At 45.0% G+C, this 21816-nt stretch overlaps 1 long non-coding RNA gene across 1 annotated transcript; it reads left to right on the top strand.

Annotated features, from left to right (window-relative positions):
- The first annotated feature begins 12566 nt into the window (after positions 1-12566).
- On the top strand, positions 12567-18058 carry LOC308482402. The gene is made up of 2 exons (XR_013989255.1): positions 12567-12980; positions 17744-18058. It is a non-coding gene; the product is annotated as an uncharacterized lncRNA (long non-coding RNA).
- The last annotated feature ends 3758 nt before the right edge of the window (positions 18059-21816 follow it).

The following is a 21816-nucleotide window of genomic DNA, read 5'->3' on the forward strand; positions in this document are numbered from 1 at the left end:
CATGAATTACAACCATAGGGGTCGGGAACCTCAAGTATTCATCAGGGCCAGCTATCAATGTTGGTCCCACATGAGCCGATAAAAGGGCCAAAGAGGTAACTTACTGGGTCCCATAAAGGTAAAGGGACCCCTGACCATTAGGTGCAGTTGTGGCCGACTCTGGGGTTGTGGCACTCATCTCACTTTATTGGCATACAACTTCTGGGCCATGTGGCCAGCATGACTAAGCCGCTTCTGGCGAACCAGAGCAGTCACTGAAACGCCATTTACCTTCCCATCACAGCAGTACCTATTTATCTACTTGCACTTTGACGTGCTTTCGAACTGCTAGGTTGGCAGGAGCAGGGACTGAGCAACGGGAGCTCACTCTGTTGCGGGGATTCGAACCGCTGACCTTCTGACAGGCAAGTCCTAGGCTCTGGGGTTTAACCCACAGCGCCACCCGTGTCCCATAGAGGGGGGTCAAACTGGGCCCAGACCAAAGGCCAGGCAGAACAGCTCCATCTTGCAGGCCCTGCAGAAGGATGTCAAGTCCCGCAGGGCCCTGGTCTCCTGCGATAGAGCGTTCCACCAGGTTGGGGCCAAAGCCGAAAAGGCCTTGGCCCTGGTTGAGTGGAGTGAGAAGAACTCATTGGAGTAAGGGTAGGAATAAAATGCAACAAATAACAGAAGATTCCAAATTTGCAGCTCCATATATGTGCAACTTCCCCCCCCCGGCATCACACTTTTCAGGGTGTCCTAGTTTTGACTTTTGAAACGGGGCAACCCCATTATAGCTGTGCAACATTGTCAAAAAAGAGAGAAAATGCATCAGCAAAAAAAAGGGGGGGGGGATGGTGACGACGCAGATTTGAATAACATTTGCATGTGCTCACTTATGCGTACCAATGCAGATTTGGTGAAACTATGATTTAGATAAAAATACAATACAGAATAGTGAGGAAAACTTGAGACCAAGGCGATTTGTGTACCCATGAATGTCTGGAGGATCTTTCCACTGAGCGGGGAGGTAAAGTAAATACTATAAAAAGGTGGGAGCAGTCTGGCTTCTTACAAAAGAAATGCACATTTTGCCTCATATCTCAGGTTCTACAAATGCGAGAAACTTGCTTTCTCTTTTAAAATGAAACCTAGGAATCGGGGAAATGTCCCTTTGTCGCCCCCCACCCTGTGGATGCCAATATTTGTCTCTGTACAGTCTGCTGTCCAGGGGCTGGGGATGAGGCGGGATAATAATAATAATAATAATAATAATAATAATAATAGATGGGCAATGACTGAAAAAGCTCTGCAAAGTAAGGCATTTGACCATCTCATGAGCTGTTTGATCCGTCTTTAAATTGTTCTAGCCTTCTGGAAGCTGTCTGGTTAAATTATTTTTAATGCTGGTCTGTATTTGTTGTTGTTTTCAAAAAAATCTCTTCAGTTTCAGTATAGTTTCACTGTTATTTTATTATGGTTAAAATAGCCTTCCTTTAGTGTTGACAGTTGCCTCAGCCGAGGAAAGATGCGGTATCAATGCTTTAAATAACAGCAGCAGAAGGAGCAACAACAACAACAACGAGAAATGCGCAGGCCTCTGCCCAAGATCGCCTGGCACTTCCGATATAAACAGCTCCAGTCTTTGCTTCCCCAGAGTTGGCTGTGGGTCACGTTGCCACATCACGAGTTTGGGAAGCTACACACTATCTGCTTCATCCTGCACACTGTTTACTTGGAAGTCCATCCCACTGAAACCGGTAGGAATCTGGAGCAAACATGGGCTAGGTTAGAAAAGCTGGACTCATAGTTCCTCTTTGTGCGGCTTCGCTAGTTCCCTTCGCTGCCAGCCTCAGGCATTTCCTGCTGTTTTGTTCCTGGGAACTCATTTACATTCAATGTAGCCAGAGTGGGGAGAGCACACATTTGCATGCGGAAGGTCCTAAATTCAGTCCCTGGGATCTCCAAGGATCCTTGCGGGGAAAGCTCCCTGTGTTGACAGACACTGTTAGCCAGTGTAGATAAACGTGAGCTAGATGGACTAATGGCCAGATTCAGTACAGTGGTACCTTGGGTTAAGAACTTAATTCATTCTGGAGGTCTGTTCTTAACCTGAAACTGTTTTTAACCAGAAGCACCAGTTTAGCTAATGGGGCCTCTCGCTGCTGCCACCATGCGATTTCTATTCTCATCCTGAAGCAAAGTTCTTAACCCGAGGTACTATTTCTGGGTTAGCGGAGTCTGTAACCTGAAGCATCTGTAACCTGAAGCATCTGTAACCTGAAGCATCTGTAACCCGAGGTACCACTGTATAAAGCAGCTTCTTATGCATTGGCACAGGTCCTTCTCAGAGCTTTTGAGGACCCTACCCATAATAATCTGGGTTGCTAGATCCCCAGGTTTGGCCTGAAGTTTCCAGGTTTGCCTGGTCCTCTACAGGCGGCACGCAGAGGGCTTGAATCTCCAGGTGGGTGAGAGTGTCAATTGTCCATCATCATCATCATCATCCGTGCATGTAGCTTGCAAGTTTCAGCTCAGCAAGAGCTGCCTGCAAAATACAGTGGTACCTCAGGTTAAGAACTTAATTCGTTCTGGAGGTCCATTCTTAACCTGAGGTACCACTTTAGCTAATGGGGCTTCCTGCCGCCGCCGCCGCGCAATTTCTGTTCTCATCCTGAAGCAAAGTTCTTAACCCGAGGTACTATTTCTGGGTTAGCCGAGTCTGTAACCTGAAGCGTCTGTTACCCGAGGTACCACTGTATAGCATAGACTGGGGGGAAGGGCAGCCTTCTCCACTACCCTCTACCAATTAACCTCAATCTCCAGGGTCTGCCAGTGTGACAATGCCAGGGATCTGAAATCTCAGGGTCTGAGATGCTTCTGACCTCAGAAACAACAATAGTAATAGTAAGAGCAACAACAATGCCACAAAATAAAATAAGGCACCAAAAAGAAAAAGAGTTACACTTAAAACAACAATAACACATAAAAAACAAACCCACAAAAACAAAATAAAGCACCGAAAAAGAAAGAGGAATATATAATTTGAATATTTTTGTATTTAACAAATAATTTTCTAGCCCTTTTCTGCGCAAATTCACTAATTATCAAGGGTGAAGGTATGTATTTTACCAAATCACATCTCTTGTTTGCTTAGATTTACAGCTTTAAGCTGAGAGTGTCGCACTTTGATCCAACGCATATGAAAACAAGGTGTGAAACTTTTCAAATGTCAAAAAATGAACAAGTGTCTAAATCTGAGGTTCCCATTGGGCTTGGGTTCCAGGCCAATTAGCCCTCATGCACCCTCCCCCTCTAAAAAAAAGGCCTTACATGTTACTTGATGGAGATAAGTGGTGTGCATGCTTGAATGCAGTACATGACAAACCCATAATTTGTTGATTTATTACATTCATATTCCACTTTTCCCTCCAAGGAGCTCATAGTGGTGTATATGATTCTCCCCTCCCTATTTTATCCTCACAACAGTCCCATGATATAGGTTAGGCTGAGAGATAATGACTGGCCAAAGGTCACCTAGTGAGCTTCATGGCTGTGTGGGGATTCGAACCCTGGTCTCCCAGGTCATAGTCCAACATTTAACCATTACACCACACAGACTCTCCTAGGTAAATTTGATTTGTAGTCTGTTCTGACGGATGCCCATTCACATAGAATGTGTTTGGACAAAAGTTATCGGCTCCATGAAGAATCTCATCTTCCAAAAGTGTTTTATGTGTCCTAAAAGGCTTAGACCACTCAGGAAGTAAGACAAGAACTTTATTGACCTTCTCCTACAAGAACACAACAGACACAGGAAATGCTAGACTCCACCCAGATGCAATTAAGGTCAATGCCACCTGGTGACGAAACCTATTGCACTATATAATTTAGATGATATACTTTCTCCATGCCATGTGAAAGTAAATCAACCCAGACGAATGAAGCTATGGCTCCCTTCAGCTGGTTCTTCCCTAAAATATTCTCTTGACTGCCTCTAGTGATACACAAGGAGAGATCCTTTACATCTTGCCAGCCCAAATTGTGTGTGTATATATTGAGCCTATTGCAATTGTACGATTAAATCATTTCTTAACGAGCAATTGGGTAGAATGCTTCCTGCATACTTGCCCTTATTTCTCCATGGTTGCCAAAGATTCCTCTTTCTCTTCTTTTTTAAACAAAAGCTGAACTTTTGGGGAGGGCCCTGGAATGCACACGAAGGGAGCAAGTCTTCACAGCCCATCCCCAAATACTGATCCTTCTTGAAACCACTGACTTTCCTAGGTTGTTCCAAACCCACACACTCATAGGAATTCTAGCCTGGGATTTATTAATGACACAGTAATGCCCATTACTTGTGTCCCCATAGGGACGCGGGTGGCGCTGTGGGTTAAACCACAGAGCCTAGGACTTGCCGATCAGAAGGTCGGCGGTTTGAATCCCCGCGACGGGGTGAGCTCCTGTTGCTCGGTCCCTGCTCCTGCCAACCTAGCAGCTCGAAAGAACATCCAAGTGCAAGTAGATAAATAGGTACCACTCCAGCGGGAAGGTAAACGGCATTTCCGTGTGCTGCTCTGGTTCGCCAGAAGCGGCGTAGTCATGCTGGCCACATGACCTGGAAGCTGTACGCCGGCTCCCTCGGCCAGTAAAGCGAGATGAGCGCCACAACCCCAGAGTCGGCCACAACTGGACCTAATGGTCAGGGGCCCCTTTACCTTTACCTAATGCTCATTAATGCAGGTCCCATTCACTTCACTGGGGCTTGCGAACTTAGGCAGCTGCCTGCCACCGACTCAGACTACTGTTCCATCTTGCTCAGTACTGTATACAGTGATTGGCAGTGGCTTGCCAGGGTTTCAGATGACTTTCTCCCAGTCCTACCTGGAGAAGCTGGGGATTAAACTTGGGTGGACCTTGTGCACGCAAATACTCTACCACTGAGCCACAGCCCTTCCCCTAGTGTTGCAGCCACAACCTACTTATTTCATTATGCATTTTATATTCTCATTTTATATTTTTCTGTTGTGAACTGCCCCGGGATCTTTGAATGAAGGACAGTGTATTTGATTTTAATAATAATAATAATAATAATAATAATAATAATTTGATGCTGACCCAGCAAATAAAAAATGCAGGAGCAGAAGGTGCCCTCTGCACCAGCCTAATGGAAACAAAGAGACATGGGGCGTGTAACCAATAAGGATCCATAGGATTCTCTGGTTAATTCCCTGATCGCCTGATTAAGATGTGCAACATGCATGTGGGGCCTTTGCCTTCAATTGTGAAAGCTTTGGAAACAGCAGCTCAGAAGTTTGCACAACCTTGCTGAGTGGTGGGCGGCCGTGCGTGCTTGCACAGAAGGGTGATGCATGCAGCTAGATAAGGAATTCAACCCCAAAACAATTGCACAACTCCGCATTGCTCAAACCGAAGCTTTGTTTTTAGCCTGGTGTTTCCTATTCATCATCAACATGATTAATTTCTCTCTCTATTCCTTGTCCCCCCAACCCAGTAAAAAAACCCCCCACACACTGAATCCATCAGTCACCTCGTTGACGTGCCTCATGATGAAATTTTGTCTAGCAGAATTTCCACGTTCAAAACAGAGGCCACAATCCTAAATGCAGTAGCAAGGCCACGTACCCTACTTTACAGAGAACAACCCTCTGTTTCAAAGAGCTGTCAGAGGACAGTCCTATTTGAGTACCGTCCAAGTCTAATTCAAAGATAAGGAATCATAAAAAAGTACGTGAAGGAGCCCTGAGTTTGCTCAGCAACTCCTGGTCACTTCCAGATTACCCGTTTATTGAGAATTCATCCAGATTTGTTTGCAGGGAGATTAGACAATGTTGCATCAAGGAAGTGTTATCCCCCACTTTCTAGTGTGTCATCCTATCATTTTGTATGTGTTACTTCCATCAATTTATTAATTTTTATGCACATTCCCCCCCCAATATATACATTGGTTGCTGTACTGCCCAGCAAAATTGGGATAAGTGTGAATTCTGAAGGATATCTGTGAATGGTTCGCACAGTGCTTTTGGTTCTGGAAATTTCTATTCCATCCCTAGTGATAACCAGTAGCTGTTGCTGCTGTAATAGTTTTTGCGCTGTACAAATTGTTGTATGTTGCTGCTGTTATTAATCATTTTCATTATTAAGTCATGGACGCTACCAAAAAGCCAGCACTGAAACAACAACAGAGATGTACCATCAGTGCTTAGAGGTTTACAAGGTAATGCCTGGCAATAGTTTCTGTATTCATTATTTGTTTCTCTTCCTATGCTGAGCATCACCTCTGTACCGTTCAGGTCTGCGGTGCACAGATAGGCAGCTACTCTTCAAGATTGATGACCACAGCTATTCATAATTTAGCCTTTCTTCCACAGCCGAAGAGAGGGGTCAGAAAGGTGTTGATAGTCCTCCTTTTCATTTGTGCAGGTTATGAAGTCATGCCATATAGTGTGGGAATCTCAATTGCCTGCCACTCCCTTGACTGGGCGAATCTTGGATGTCAATTCCCCTTGCAATTGCTCCTTGCCACAATTCCTGATCCCAGCCAGCCAGGGTTAAGCAGTTGACAGCATTCCAATTATGCTAAGGATAATGCTAATAATAATAAGATGTCAATATGTCCTATATTACAGAAGCCAGTCCACTATATGAAGAGGGCTGTCAGAGGGCAAAAAAACCCCAACAAACCCCTGGGATAAGCCTAGAGCTCTTGGAACATCTCATTGCTTGGAGAAGTGGACAAATTGACCATGTGCCCTTCATTAACGGAGGGTAGTTCTTTATTTGAATGGCTAGCAGAGACATCACCTTGCCAACAAAGCTATGGTTTTCCCAGTAGTGATGTATGGAAGTGAGAGCTGGACCATAAAGAAGGCTGATCGCTGAAGAATCAATGCTTTTGAATTATGGTGCTGGAGGAGACTCTTGAGAGTCCCATGGACTGCAAGAAGATCAAACCTCTCCATTCTGAAGGAAATCAGCCCTGAGTGCTCACTGGAAGGACAGATCCTGAAGCTGAGGCTCCAATACTTTGGCCACCTCATGAGAAGAGAAGACTCCCTGGAAAAGACCCTGATGTTGGGAAAGATTGAGGGCACAAGGAGAAGGGGACGACAGAGGACGAGATGGTTGCACAGTGCTGTCGAAGCTACCAGTCGACTAAACGACTAAACAACAACATCTGGTTTAAAGATCATCATAGGAAGGGAGAGGAAGGGGGCCTTGAAGTTAGCACATCTTCCCCATTCCCCATTCCACCGTCTTCCCCATTCAGGTGTGATGCACTGTATTTCTGTTTAGATTTTAGCCATTATTTCCAAGGTTTGCAGATTTTCGGCCAATCCGTGTCCTCATTTGCCCTCATTTTTTTGTGATGCATTTCCCCTTTTGGGCAAGGTGGAAGTCACCACCTTGTCCAAAAATGTAAGTAATAATAATCAACAGGATCTCCATTGGGTGCCTGTGCACAAAAAATCCTTTGTCCAACACACACATTCCGACTCTCCTAAGAACTGGCATTTTGCTGGTGTAGATATGATGCAGAGGATTAAACAGGCACAATCTCCCCTCTTCTTGGTAGACCACCCCATCCATTTTCCTGCCTTCCCTCCCCACCCCCCAAAAAGAAATATGTGTTTGGGCAACGAGAATAGTCTGAAATCCCTGGTTTAAAATTCTACCTTAGAACCGAGTGAATAATTCCCAATGAATAATGTAATCATTCACAATGAATCTGACATGTTTCTTTTGCTGTTTGAGAGCCTTCAACAACAGATGCCAATTTCACATTAACGTGGGTTGTTTTTTTTTGAGGGGGCTGTTTTTTTCTGCACTTGTATAGAGTGCTGTTCACTATACTATGTTTTTATGGGCTGCTTGTCATTCAAGTTGGGTTCCTGGGCATGATTGGCTAGCTGTGACATGCCCGTTGTCGCCGTTGGATGATTGGACGGGCAGGTGAGCGCTTCTGTTACAAATACCTGCGCGTGTGCGCTTAAAATTCCGTTTCCATGGCTACTCATTCATGCCGCTTTGAAATTCACTTTCCATCAACGCCGGTGCCAATAAAACTCAATCACTTCAGTGTTTGTAGAAAGCAGGCAGAAAAAGGGACAGGAGGGTACATTTGCAAGCTCTGATACGTTTGTGACTTCTGAGTTTTGCTTGGCAAAATCCGGTGTGGTTCCCATTTGCGGGCTTTCTGCCCACTTCTCTTATGAACAGTACTGGCAGGTTTATTTTCCCCAGAGCTATTAGCTTGCCTGTACAGGGACACAACGGCGCTGTGGGTTAAACCACAGAGCCTAGGGCTTGCTGATCAGAAGGTTGGCGGTTCGAATCCCCGCAACGGGGTGAGCTCCTGTTGCTTGGTCCTAGCTCCTGCCCACCTAGCAGTTCGAAAACACGTCAAGTGCAAGTAGATAGATAGGTACTGCTCCAGTGGGAAGGTAAACGGTGTTTCCGTGTGCTGCTCTGGTTCGCCAGAAGCGGCTTAGTCATGCTGGCCACATGACCCGGAAGCTGTACGCCGGCTCCCTCGGCCAATAAAGCGAGATGAGCGCCGCAACCCCAGAGTCAGTCACGACTGGACCTAATGGTCAGGGGTCCCTTTACCTTTACTTTACAGCTGGAGTTGATAGGTTGCAGGGCTTACAGAAGAATCACCTCCTTCCTTTTTGTTACATGCATTCCAAGGTCCACCAACTGGAGCAAGATGCAAAATTTTGTCAGTGAAGCAAAATGGCCACTTGTGGGTGGAGTCAATTATTAATTAATTAAATTTATATCCCACCCTTCCTCCCAAAGGAGCCCAGCAAACAAACAAAAACAAGACAAAACAATTAAAAAATACTTTAAAAATAATTCCAGTACGGATGCAGACTGGGGAAAATCTCTAGGCTTGTTGAAAGAGGAAGGTCTTCAGCAAGTGCCAAAAAGGCAACAGAGAGAGTGGAGTATAAATAATAAAATTATTATTAATAATAATAATATTCAAGAGGAGGGAATTCCAAAGAGTAGTACCACAACACTAGAGGCCCAAGTCCACTATTGTGCAGAATGGAATTATTATTATAGTAACTATTACTATTATTATTTAGATTTATATATTGTGCTTCATCAAAAGATCTCAGGGCAGTTCAGCTGATAGTGTCTGCATGAGGCTCTCACCTGTCATCAACTGGGTATATAAGAGGTAAGACAATTTTTAAAAAGATATTCTGGTCCCAAGCTGTTTAAGAGTTTCCACGCCAGAACCAGCACCTTGAATTTAGCCTGGTAGCTAATTGGAAGCCAGTGCCATTCTTTCAGCAGTGGGACAACATAACGGCACTATCCTGCCCCAATGAGCCGTTGAGCCGTCACATTTTGCACCAGTGGCAGCTTCTGGACCAACCACATAGAGTACATTGCAGCCATCCAGCTTGGGGGTTACTAATGCATGGATGACAGTGGTCAGCCTATCCTGGTCCAGAAATGGCTGTAGCTGTGTTACCAGCTGAAGCTGGTAGGAGCTAGCAGCTGAGGTCACCAGGACCTCTACTGACAAAGATGGATCCAGGTGGACCTCCAGACTACAAACCTGCTCTTTCAGGGGGAGAATGAGCCCAAGGCAGACAGTTGTCCAATTGTCTAAAATAGGACACACCGCCACTCTACTGGCCAGAGGAACAATGGCTGCTCGGTCAGTTTCAGCTCCTTTGTCCAAGCAAGACCAGCAACAAGAGAAGATCAACATTGTCAGACTAGACCTTCCCCTTCTACTCTCCCCTCCCCTCCTATTTTGTCTCTTGTCTTTTGACATAATAAGTCATAGAGCCTGAGGGCCTACGTCTCATTTTTTGACTGACGTGAGATGCACTGGGAACGTCTGAAAAAGTGGATTTTTAATCTATCTATCTCTTATCTATCTATGCAGTTACAACAGTGTGCGGGAAGTGCAACAGCAGGGATCATTCAGTTTGCAACTGAAGGGTTAATTTCATTAACATCCGCTAGACAAAAGGGGGGTGGGTGGAGGTGCTGCTTAGCAACCAAGCAGAGTGACCTGCTGTTTGCTGAGGTAGCAGATGCCTTGATAAGCTGCGTAGTTCTGAGGGAGTTTTTCTCCTGTACGTTTGGTTGTAATATGATGAGAACAAGGATTGACAAGAAAGACAAAATGTTGCTGTTCATTTCTCCTCTGACTGTACCGTTTTCCTTCAGTTTTGTTCAGTAGAGTGTTGTCAAGACTTTTCTCTCTGGACTTTGTGTATTTGAGGGACTTTGCTAAACATGTCACAAATACCTTCGTTTTTATTCAACCCCACCCTGTTTTTCTATTGTCTCTTTCTCTCTTCCACCTGACTAGGGTTACTGGGCATTCTCAGTCCTCATCGGACTGGGCTTTTTTGCCAAATTGGGTTGCATTTTTAATTTTTTGGGGTACATCTGCAAATTTCAGGGGTATGGTTTTCAGTACTGTAGCTTGGTATTGTTGGCACCCAAATACTTGGCGTTTGCTTTTAGGAGGAGCTAGGCTGGCACTGAGAAAGGAAGCTGGTTCTTTTTTTCCATTTCTTTGCATCTGCATGATTAAAAGAAAGGTGTGTGTGTGTGTGTGTGTGTGTGTGTGTAGTCCTTTTGTTCTTAGTGGAGCAGGGAAAGTAGCAAAAAAGGATTAGTAAGAGTGGGAGACCGTAACTTATTTAGAGGCGCAGCAAACAGGAATAACAAAGTTGATTCTGTTTGGAAAGTGAGCAGACAAGCTGCCCTAGTCAGAAAGCAAAGCCAGCTGGGCTTGAGGTCATGATCCAGGACTGTTCGCCTGCACAGAAACATGTAGCTACTGATAACAACACTCAACTGATTACAGTTACCTAAATATATCTCCTTATCGTGGAACTGGTTTAACAGTGCAAATATTTTTAAGCTGTTTTTAAAAATTGTTTGTAGGTATATTCAGTTTTGTTTTATTTTGTTTCCTTAATTCTGGGTCAGACAGGTGCCTAGCAGAATGCTTGTTTTGACAACAGACGTAGAGAAGAAGAAAGTGCCACAGTAGATTATTTTTTAAAAAAGATAAATGTCCGCCAACAAAATTAGTGTTATGCATAAGAAACAAAAACAAAGCGGACACCCCACACATAGGGCTCCATCTGCACTATATATTTAAACCAGTATCATACCACTTTAAACAGTCATGGCTTCCCCCAAAGAATCCTGGGAGATGTAGTTTGTTAAGGGGGCTGAGAGCCATTAAGAGACCCCTATTGCCTCCCCAGAGTTACTATTCCTTGAGTGGTTTAGCAATCAGGTCTTCTACTTAGGAAACTCTGGGAACTGCAGCTCCACAAGGGGGAAGTGATCTGGAGACACTCAGTGCAATTGTGGGCAGCACCTCTCCCTGTTCCTGCCACTAAAACAGCAACAATAAATTAAATAACTAACAATTTGCTGCTGTCCTTTCATGACACTCCAGACCAGCTGCCTGAGGTGATTTCTTCCCTGTGCCTAACAGTAGGGCCAGCATTGTCTGAATACCCTAATGCAGGGGTCAGCAAACTTTTTCAGCAGGGGGCTGGTCCACTGTCCCTCAGACCTTGTGGGGGCCGGACTATATTTTGAAGGGAAAAAAAGAACGAATTCCTATGCCCCACAAATAACCCAGAGATGCATTTTAACTAAAAGGACACATTCTACTCATGTAAAAACATGCTAATTCCCAGACTGTCCGTGGGCCGGATTGAGAAGGCGATTGGGCTGCATCCGGGCCCCAGGCCTTAGGTTGCCTACCCATGACCTAATGTGTCGTTTGGCCATCTCTGGGAGCTGTGGCCTAGTGGGCAGAGGCTGAGGGTTAGCACCAAGGAAGAGCAAGAAGAATTTCTGGAAACCATGATTCTGGCACCACATGAATACCACATCCTTTCCGTCCCTGATCGGACTTGAAGGAGATTTGATTGTGAGGCTCCTTACATTGCAGTGCAACAACTAGAGCACAGCATTGCGTTGTAGTCACTGGAGCGCAAGTGGGGAACCTGTGGCTAATGGTCAGGAATAGCAGAAGCTTTCTCTCTACCCCCTTTTCAGCCTGAGGGCCAAATTCCTTCCTAGGCATCCTTCTGGGGGCCACATGCAAGTGGTAGGCGGGGCCAGAAGGAAAAGTGGGTGGGGCAAAGTCTGCTCACTTGCAGAGTAGGGCTGTAAAGCCGGATGGAGGTATCCTAAGGCAGCATTTCCCAACCTTGGGCCTCCAGCTGTTTTTGGACTACAACTCCCATAATCCTCAGCTAGCAAGACCAGTGGTCAGGGATGATGGGAATTGTAGTTCGAAAACAGCTGGAGGCCCAAGGTTGGGAAACACTGTCCTAAGGAACTCTGAAATACATATCAGCCACTCGCTACACTGGGATCTGCCTGCTGAGGGGTAGATGCCTCACTCCACCTCGCGCAAAGGCTAAGCAACATCTCTGCCTGCATCTGGGGTTCTCTGCCCTGCCCTGGATGACTTGGAGGAGGCGGGAGAGGAGGGAGGTTGAGAAACAATAGCTGCAAAGTGCTCCCTTTGTCTGGCGCAGTCCCTGGCAGGCTGTGTGTGCTTCTTTTTGTCCTTCATTCCTTTGTCTGGGAGGGGAGGAAGGAGGAGGATGGCTGCCCTTTGAGCAGATGGCTGCTTGCCGCTCTTTGATGATTTTCTTTTTTTGTGGGGGGAACTCCAGACATTCCTAGAAGGGCCTGTTATGGAGAGGGGTAGGATTGACAGTGTATGTGCATCAATGGCTGTTCCTTCTCTTGTTCTTTTGTGTCAGTACTGGGCTCCTGGCTGAGAGAAGGAGGGCTGGCTTTTCTTTCTTTCTTACTCTGCACATGTTCAGTTTCTAAATGAGCTGCACTGGGGATTTGCATAGACCAGGGGTAGGCAACCTAAGGCCCGTGGGCCCGATGCGGCCCAATCACCTTCTCAATCCGGCCCACGGACGGTCCGGAAATCAGTGTGTTTTTACGTGAGTAGAATGTGTCATTTCCATCAACTTTTTTTTTAACGCTGAATTCTAATACTTGAATTTGTTTGCTGGTTTTTCTTGCACTCCAATTTTTATTGAATTTTAATGCTTTGCCATTTTGGAAGCCGCCCAGAGGACACTGCCATTGGGTGGCATAGAGATGCTATTAATCAAAATCAAGAAAATAATAATAATAATAATAATAATAATAATAATAATAATAATACTAAATGCATAGAGTTGCATCTTTGGATATCTGCACACAACTGCGTTTTGTCTTTGAAAGCGAGAGAACTTGTGCTCATGAAATACAGCCCTGTTTTAATTCCAACATTACTGAGAACAGGCTACCCCACTGCAGCCCGGCTATATGACTGCAACTAGAGACCAATTATCCCTTAACACCCAGGAAAGTCAAGAAGGCTTTGTTGTTGTTGTTGTTTGGTCACAAAGTGACTAATCTACTCCTCCCTCTCTTTTTAAGTATTCAGTTGCCTATGCTAAGAGTCAGTAGGCCCTCCAAGAATGCTTGATTTCTGGGGCCAAGAATGCGGCTAATCTTCTGATAGATAATAGGGTTCTTAGTAGGAGCAGAAAATAGCTGCAGGCTAGGAAACTCAGCTTCCTTTGTCAGCAAGGCTGGGCACTTCAGTGTATCTGATACCACACACTCCCAGAGGGGTCACTGAATTGGTCTATTTTGCAGCAGAACTAGAAAGGTGGCACCTTAAAAGACCTAACGAATTCAATATAGTGCAAGCTTTCATGAACGAGAGACCATGTCATTCAACATACCCTCTGACATTTCTCCAATGAAAATAGGAACATCCCATTCCATAATGATAATTTTACTCTTTGTACCCCACACATCTTATTGGGTTGCCCCAGGACTCTGAGCAGCTTCCATCATATGTAAAAACATAATAAAACATTAAACATTAAAAAAACACACCTTCCCCATATGGAATTGCCTTCAGACGGCTCAGGGATTGGATCCATAGCCTCCAACATTTCTTCAGTGAAAATAGGGACATCCTAAGGAAAAATGGAAGGACAGATCCTGAAGTTGAGGCTCCAATACTCTGGCCACCTCATGAGAAGAGAAGACTCGCTGGAAAAGACCCTGATGTTGGGAAAGATTGAGGGCACAAGGAGAAGGGGGCGACAGAGGATGAGATGGTTGGACAGTGTTCTCGAAGCTATGAACTTAAGTTTGACCAAGCTGTGGGAGGCAGTGGAAGACAGGAGTGCCTGGCGTGCTCTGGTCCATGGGGTCACGAAGAGTCAGACACGACTAAACGACTAAACAACAACAACAAGGGAAAATGGGACATTCTGGGATCAAAGCAGAAACCGGGACAGCTTCTCTAAATTAGGGATGTCTGTGGAAAATAGGGACAGTTGGAGGGTTTGCATCAAGTGCTGCAAGACTCCTTGTAGATTTTGGAACCAGGCCTTCTCCACTTCACACAAACCTCCCAGGTGCTTTTTATAGGGATCATAGAATTGTAGAGCTGGAACCTGCAATCTCTGCTAAAGCATCCATGGCAGGTAGCCATCCAACCTCTGCTCAAAAACCTCCCAAGGAATGTGGAAGTATAAGCTATAAGTGACACAATCTGCAACACCTGCACTCCTCTGGTGAGGAAACTCCAAGGGATATTTTGGATACCTCCCTTCATGTTCAAAACAAATATTTGGGTAGGTGTTTTGCATTGCCGTTGCAGCTCTGATGGTTGTTAATGGTTGAAGAAAATAACAGGGAAATAGTCCCCTGCACACACATGGATTAAGTATATTTTAGATAGTCAGTGCTGGTCCTGATGAGGAGGTTTTTTTCTACACACATTTGTACGTTGTTGCCATCCATCAGTCTTAGGAGACAATGGAGGAGTGTGTCTTTGGGGATAAAGTCAATCCGTTGGAAGTTTACAGCGCTTGCTGTGGCTGTAGAGACTGATACGAGAGAGACATATTTCGTCGCAGTCTGAGTGATATCTCTCCGATTGCAGGCACCAATTTTGGGTGAGATCTCACTGATTTGGGGTGCGATCTCATGTGCTCAGCAAGATCTCACCTTGTTTTGGTGAAATCTTGCCGGAAATCTCCTCCACTGGCAGTGGAGGTGACCGGGCAAGAGGAACACCTAATGATTGGGCTGGCCCTGTTCCTCTGTGAAGTACAGTATTTTTTGCTCTATAAGACTCACTTTTTCCCTCCTAAAAAGTAAGGGGAAATGTATATGTGTCTTATGGCGCGAATGCAGGCTGAGCAGCTATCCCAGAAGCCAGAACAGCAAGAGGGATTGTTGCTTTCACTGAGCAGCGATCCCTCTTGCTGTTCTGGCTTCTGAGATTCAGAATATTTTTTTTCTTGTTTTCCTCCTCCAAAAACTAGGTGCGTCTTGTGGTCTGGTGCGTCTTATAGAGCGAAAAATACGGTATGTTACATGCCCATCTGATCCACTTATCTTAGCGGTGTTTTAACAATCAATCCTTCTTCACAGGGGATTCTGGCAACGGTAGCTCTATGAGGGGAATAGGGGTTGCCTAACAACTCCCAGCCCCCTTAACAAACAACAGCTTCCAGAATACTTTGGGGGCTTCTGAATTCAGGACTGTTTGAAGTGGATGGTGCAAATGTGGTCCATCTAGCTCAGTATTTTCTTTTGACAGTGGCTCTCGAAGATTTCAGAGAGCAGCCTTTCACAGGCCCACCTGGAGATGCTGCGGATTTCACCTGCGACCTTATGCATGTAAAACTAGGGTTGCCATATTTCAAAAAACAAAAACCCAGACACCCTGAAACTCCAAAAATCCCCACAATTTTCCAATTGACTTGCCTAAGATCCAGGACAAAGCGTCACCTTTTGGAAATTTCCCCTGGACATCAATTCTGCCTTTGAAATCCCAGCAATAACTGGGGAAGTCCGGGCATATGGTGGCCGTATGTAAAACTGCTCCTCTGCCACTGAGCTCCACTGTTTCATGTGCCTTCCAGCTACATCACGGGTCAAGTTTAGCTGCAGGAGTCGATTTGCAGGCCTGGTGGGGCCTTGATCTTTGAGGTTGTTTGTGTCAATGATGTTGATAAGACTGCTATTGGCTTCTTGTTTCATGGGGCAAAATTTCCAGGAAACCGGTATCTGGGTTTCTGATGGACTATCTCTCACCAGGGGAGATATAAATAGCTCTCTTCCTGGTTTGAGTGTTGTTTTGCAGTTTAAGATGTACCAGAAAAAGAGAGAGAGACGCAAATTGACTCACACAGCTGGGATTTTCACAGAAACATTTCTAGGTAGTGCAAAGGAACTTAAGACTGTACTGGCATGCACTCAAAACAGATCTACGAACAGAAAAACATAACAGAAACCTTGTGACCCAGGAGCCATCTGTCTCAGCATGACAAGGTGTCCTGTTTTGCAGGGGACACTTCTCTGTTTGAGTGGCCGCCTGGTCCTATTCCAGCCTAGATATAACAAAGCATAAGCGAAATCAGATCAAGATTGTTAAGGACTCCGGTGCAGTTCTTAGAATTGCTCCCCTTCTCCTCCAGAAAGGACCAGAAAATAAATATTTTGGTATATTAAAGACTGATGTATTTACAGTATTATGGCGTAAGTTCTCTTGGTCTACAAAAATACTGTGGAGACTGTGGGGTTTCATAACTCTCAGCAAAGCACACACTCCCGCCCCCAACCTTGATAAACAAAAAGAAACTACTCTGATAGCTAACATGATTTTTACATGTTTATAGAAATTTATAGAATAATTTTTGTTTTATTAAGAATAATTTAATTGTGTTAAATTTATTATTTGACTTTGCATTCCTGTACCCACTTACCTGGGAGCAAGCCCCCTTCATTGCAGACCCTTATGTCTGAGTAGACATGTATACTTATGTACTGTCAGTTATACAGTGAAATCTTAATGACTGCCTGAACTTCAGCTCCTGCAACAAGGGAGGCATGCCTAAGCTGCCTCTACAAATTTTCAGATTTTTCACTTGCCATTTTGGGTGGAGTGGGTGGAATCTCTAACATCTATTTGTCCTTGTTGTGTAGTGGCAGAAAATAGCTTGTAGGGAGTACCCGATCTCTGATAAGCCCATTACAGGAAAGATGCTAGAAAGATAGGAAGAGGAAAGTATAGACATTCCAAGGGCTAGAAAATCAGTGAGAAGCAAGAAGGCATTCAAAGGGAAGGAGAAAACAGAAGCTGTTTATGATCCCAGGGATTCCTAATGTCTGGTGCCCAAGCACCTTACTCATCAATCACAGCTCTGACTTCACTCATTAGCTAAAACCACTGAAAGACATGAGCAGCAAGGATGTCCTGTGTCACACTTAGAAGGTTGCCTGCACATTTTGCTTCATAATTTTCTGCACAGGATGGCTAGAGACCCCTCTCTCCTTCCTCCACTCTCCTTTTAAAGTTAAAACTCACTAGTCTAGGCCCCTGCTAGTAGGGTTCCTAGTGCAGTTGCTCCAGTTGCACCATTATAATCTAGCTATGACCCTAAGAAGGAAGGACAGGGACCCTGAAGTTGCCACCAGTACTTTGTACCTGGTAGGAAGAAAGACTAATTTGGGACTTTCCCTAATACTAGGCAGTTGTATCAGTCTGCTCACCTCGATTTGTCATTAGAACCTAACCAACAAGTTCCACGTGCAGCAGATATTTTTCTGAAAGCAAGGGAGGGTTGTATCCATTGCATAATACACCGTGCTCCACAACCGTCACATTTCTTCTTTTCTCAACCAGGATTACGTAAGCATGGCAAGGGATTTGGTGGCTGCTGTCGAAAGAAATCTTCTAAAGGATGCTTCCAGGTGTTGGCTTTCTCCGGCGACTGGAATGTTTGTGTGACTAACCAGCAATGCTCGTATGTCAACGTGCTGGACACCCACAAGGAAGATGCCATTGGTGCCATTTCCGGTGGTGACAGCTATCTGCAAGCACATCACCAGAGGAGTGGCAAACCAGCTATGGTACCTTCCTCCCTCTCAACCCTCTTCAATGGGGTACTTGCTGGGTTTGTTGACAAGCACAAATATTTTAAATAAACAAATAAAACCACATCAGATTGGAGAAGTTTCCTGACAGAGTTGTGCAAGCAGTGGCAGACCTACATTTTGCGGCCCCTGAAGCTTGAACCCTTCACAACCAACAATGAGGTCTTCAATAGGGTTGTTCCACAACAAGTCACCACATTTTTTTTTTAAAAAATCAACTACCATATCTCAGATTTTGATTAAATTTGCTGTACAGTGGTACCTCAGGTTAAGTACTTAATTCGTTCCGGAGGTCTGTACTTAACCTGAAACTGTTCTTAACCTGAAGCACCACTTTAGCTAATGGGGCCTCCTGCTGCCACCGTGCCGCCGGACCCCGATTTCTGTTCTTATCCTGAAGCAAAGTTCTTAACCTGAAGCACTATTTCTAGGTTAGCAGAGTGTGTAACCTGAAGCGTATGTAACCTGAAGCGTATGTAACCCGAGGTACCACTGTACTGAGTTATCTCACATGTCAAAGTCACTGGTCTGAATAAAAAAATCCTATGCCTTATAGTGTTCAAGTTATGAGTGAAGGATGAGAATTAGGGAATTGCTGTATACACACATGACTTCTAGAGCCGCTCCAGGATTAGGATCCCTGCAGCTTAAGCTTCCTTGGTTTCATAGTAGATCTGCCCTTGCATGCAAGTAAACATAAGACGGGTGTACAAGTAGCTAACTTTAATGGGAACTTAAATCCTAAGGTGCTCCCAGGTGACCTGTTTACTGAGCATTCATCCTGATTTCTTTGCGGGGAGATCAGATGATGTTGGCTGTTGAACTAGCATTCGTTCTGGTTTGTCTGCAGGGAGGTTAGATGATGTTGCATCATGCAAGTGTTATCCCATACTTGCCAGTGCACTTTCATGCCACTTATTGCAAAAAGCTGTTTTTTTTTTGCAGAAGTGGGCTTCTTGTGCAAGAGCTCCCCATACAGTATAATTGCACACCCTGAATTTACCTGTATGTGATTGTATCCTACCTGCAAAGAGCAATGGCCTGAAGTACTCCTAAGGAAAACTCCAGAATTTTGAAATAGTTTTCGTTTCCCCCCTCCCAATTTGAACAACCCTCCCCACTAATTTCAGTTCCTGGGGAAAACACTGATGGCTACAAAGTTGTAGCACAGGAATAGAGGGCATTTTTCAGCCCAATAGGCACATTCCCTCATGTATGGTGTCAATGTGACGTAAATCAGTTAATGTTAGCATAAACTTGCATGTGAGCAGAAAGAATTCTGAAAAAAACAACCCCAAATTCTTTGTTTTTAGATGACGCATCTGTGTTTCGCAACAGAAATGATCTCAGAAGAGGTGTTCGGCGTTTCTAGACTATCTTCAGGTGGGATTCAACCACAGACAGGCAAATCCAGGTTTTGCCATTATAACCTATTGGGAAGTCTTGTGGAACAAACCTGCTTCACCCCGAAAAGATTGATTTTTTTGCAGTAAGGAAAGTGGCAAGAAATTGCACTGGAAGCTGTGGGACAACCCATGCTTTGATACGTCATCTAACCTCAAAATCAGAATGAATGCTCATTCTGGATGAATTCTCTGAAGCGTTTCAACTAGAATTAACTGTTGACTTGTGTGTGAGAGCAAACCAACAGTCATGCTTCTTCAAAGATGATGCAGCCCTATTTTAAACAAATCCAGTATTTTGGCTGAAAAGAAATCTGCCTCTAGTCATTTATTTTGAACCACACTAGCATTGGCTTTAAAATATAGGTGTCGTTTTCTTTAATTTTCTTAAACAAGACAGTCCCCACCCCCCACCCCAGAAGTAAATATATAGCACTCCTCCTTAAACCCCTGAAACTTTTCACAAAAGTATTTTTGTGGCACTGTCGTGTGGTAGATTGAATTAGTGGATTTCCAAGCACAGGGAAGAAATTTTGCAGCCAGTTCATCGTGAAATTCTCTTGCAGTTAACCATCAATTGTTTTTTCTCACACACACCCATGCTGTTTTGACGGAACGGTTTGTTTTTTCACGTCTGTCAGCTGGGAAATCAGCACCCTCCTTTTCTTCAAAAAGAGAACTTTTCCTCAGAATTTTCGAATGGAAGAAGCTCGCTTGTTTTCAGGATGTCATGATGAATGACTCATGGGCTTTGGACTGATCCTTCAGTGCGATGAGGAAATTCGAGAGCTGACAAGAGGAAAGAGGCAGCTTTGGATTTGCTAGGGCATATTTACTTGTCTAATTGGAATGCTTATTACAATTTGCTGTTCCTCCAATGGGGATTTCTCCCGACTCTCTGATTTCAGTATCGGCTTCATAATTGCATTCAGTTGCATTCTCCGGAGGTAAACAAGAACTGATACCGTTTTCAAGAAAATGTAATGCAAAGTTAGCCTAGTGACTGCAGAGTTTGAACCAACCCCCCTCCCACTCCCCACAACCACCATTAGCTGACGTGATTATTACATCAGCACTCCTTTTCCTCAGCTGCTGTTTGGGAGAAATCCCCATTGGGACGCTGGTGGGTGGAGGACTTTAATGTGTGGAGGGGATGTGTTTCAGCACTCGAAGGCTCCTGTCTCACCGCCTCCACTTTCAGTTTTTAGTCCTAAGAGGTCAGTAGCGATGGGTGGAAAACAGAGGCCCACCAAAAATGATATATGAGGCCATCCTTAGATCACAAGTGACTCAAAATGCATCAGTGACCCTAATGGGACTTCTGAATGTTACACGTGTCCTTCCAAAGTCAACAGCATTCGAAGTAAGAATTTGTGTACCTCTCCAAACCACAGAGCCTAGGGCTTGCCGATCGGAAGGTCAGCGGTTCGAATCCCCGTGATGGGGTGAGCTCCCATTGTTTGGTCCCAGCTCCTGCCAACCTAGCAGTTCGAAAGCACACCAGTGCAAGTAGATAAATAGGTACCGCTCTGGCGGGAAGGTAAACAGCATTTCCGTGCGCTGCTCTGGTTCACCAGAAGCGGTTTAGTCATGCTGGCCACATGACACGGAAGCTGTCTGCGGACAAACGCCAGCTCCCTCGGCCTATAGAGCGAGATGAGCGCCGCAACCCCAGAGTTGTCCGCGACTGGACCTAATGGTCAGGGGTACCTTTACCTTTACCAAACCTTTGAGGATGAGATACCCTTGCACTTGGGGTTGTGACTCTGTATCAGAGAATCTGCTTTGCATGCAGAAGGCCCCGGATTCAATCCCTGGCACCTCCAGGTAGGGCTGGGAATATCTCCTCTCTGAAAACCAGAGAGCAGCTGCCTGTCAGTGTTGACAGTGCTGAGCTAGATGGATCAATGGTCTGAGTCAGCAGCTTCCTGTGCAAAACACACACGAGCGGTGTGTGGCTGCCCCGTGTGGTGAACCGCTGAACTGCAGTTGGCAGTGTTCTTCATGCACTGGGACTATGTGGTCCACCCAGGCTGGTCATTGGATATCCCTGGGAAGGAAGTACACTGATCTGCTCACTGAGTGAAACCAAAATCAACACATTAGCCTGCCTCAGTCACAAGAGCTGCCTAACTTAGCACTCCTCAAGTTAGCCCTCAAGGGCAGTGGAAGACGTTGCTCATTGTCAGTGTCAAAGTGAGATTCAGCTGCAAGTCTGGTTGGCTTTTGTACACACAAGGGGAGAGAGGTTCATTTTGTGTTTTGCCTCAGGTTGCAAAAGGTCTTGAGTCGGCCAGGGCAAACAACAACCAAAATGATCAAGGGGATGGGGCAAGTCACCTGTGAAGAAATATTTCAGTGCTGGGGACTTTTAGGTTTAGAGAAAAGGGGAATAAGAGGTTGTCAGTTTGCATTTCTT

This window comes from Podarcis pityusensis, assembly GCF_964106645.2.
Source record: "Podarcis pityusensis genome assembly, chromosome: 8".
NCBI classification, from domain to species: Eukaryota; Metazoa; Chordata; class Lepidosauria; order Squamata; family Lacertidae; genus Podarcis; species Podarcis pityusensis.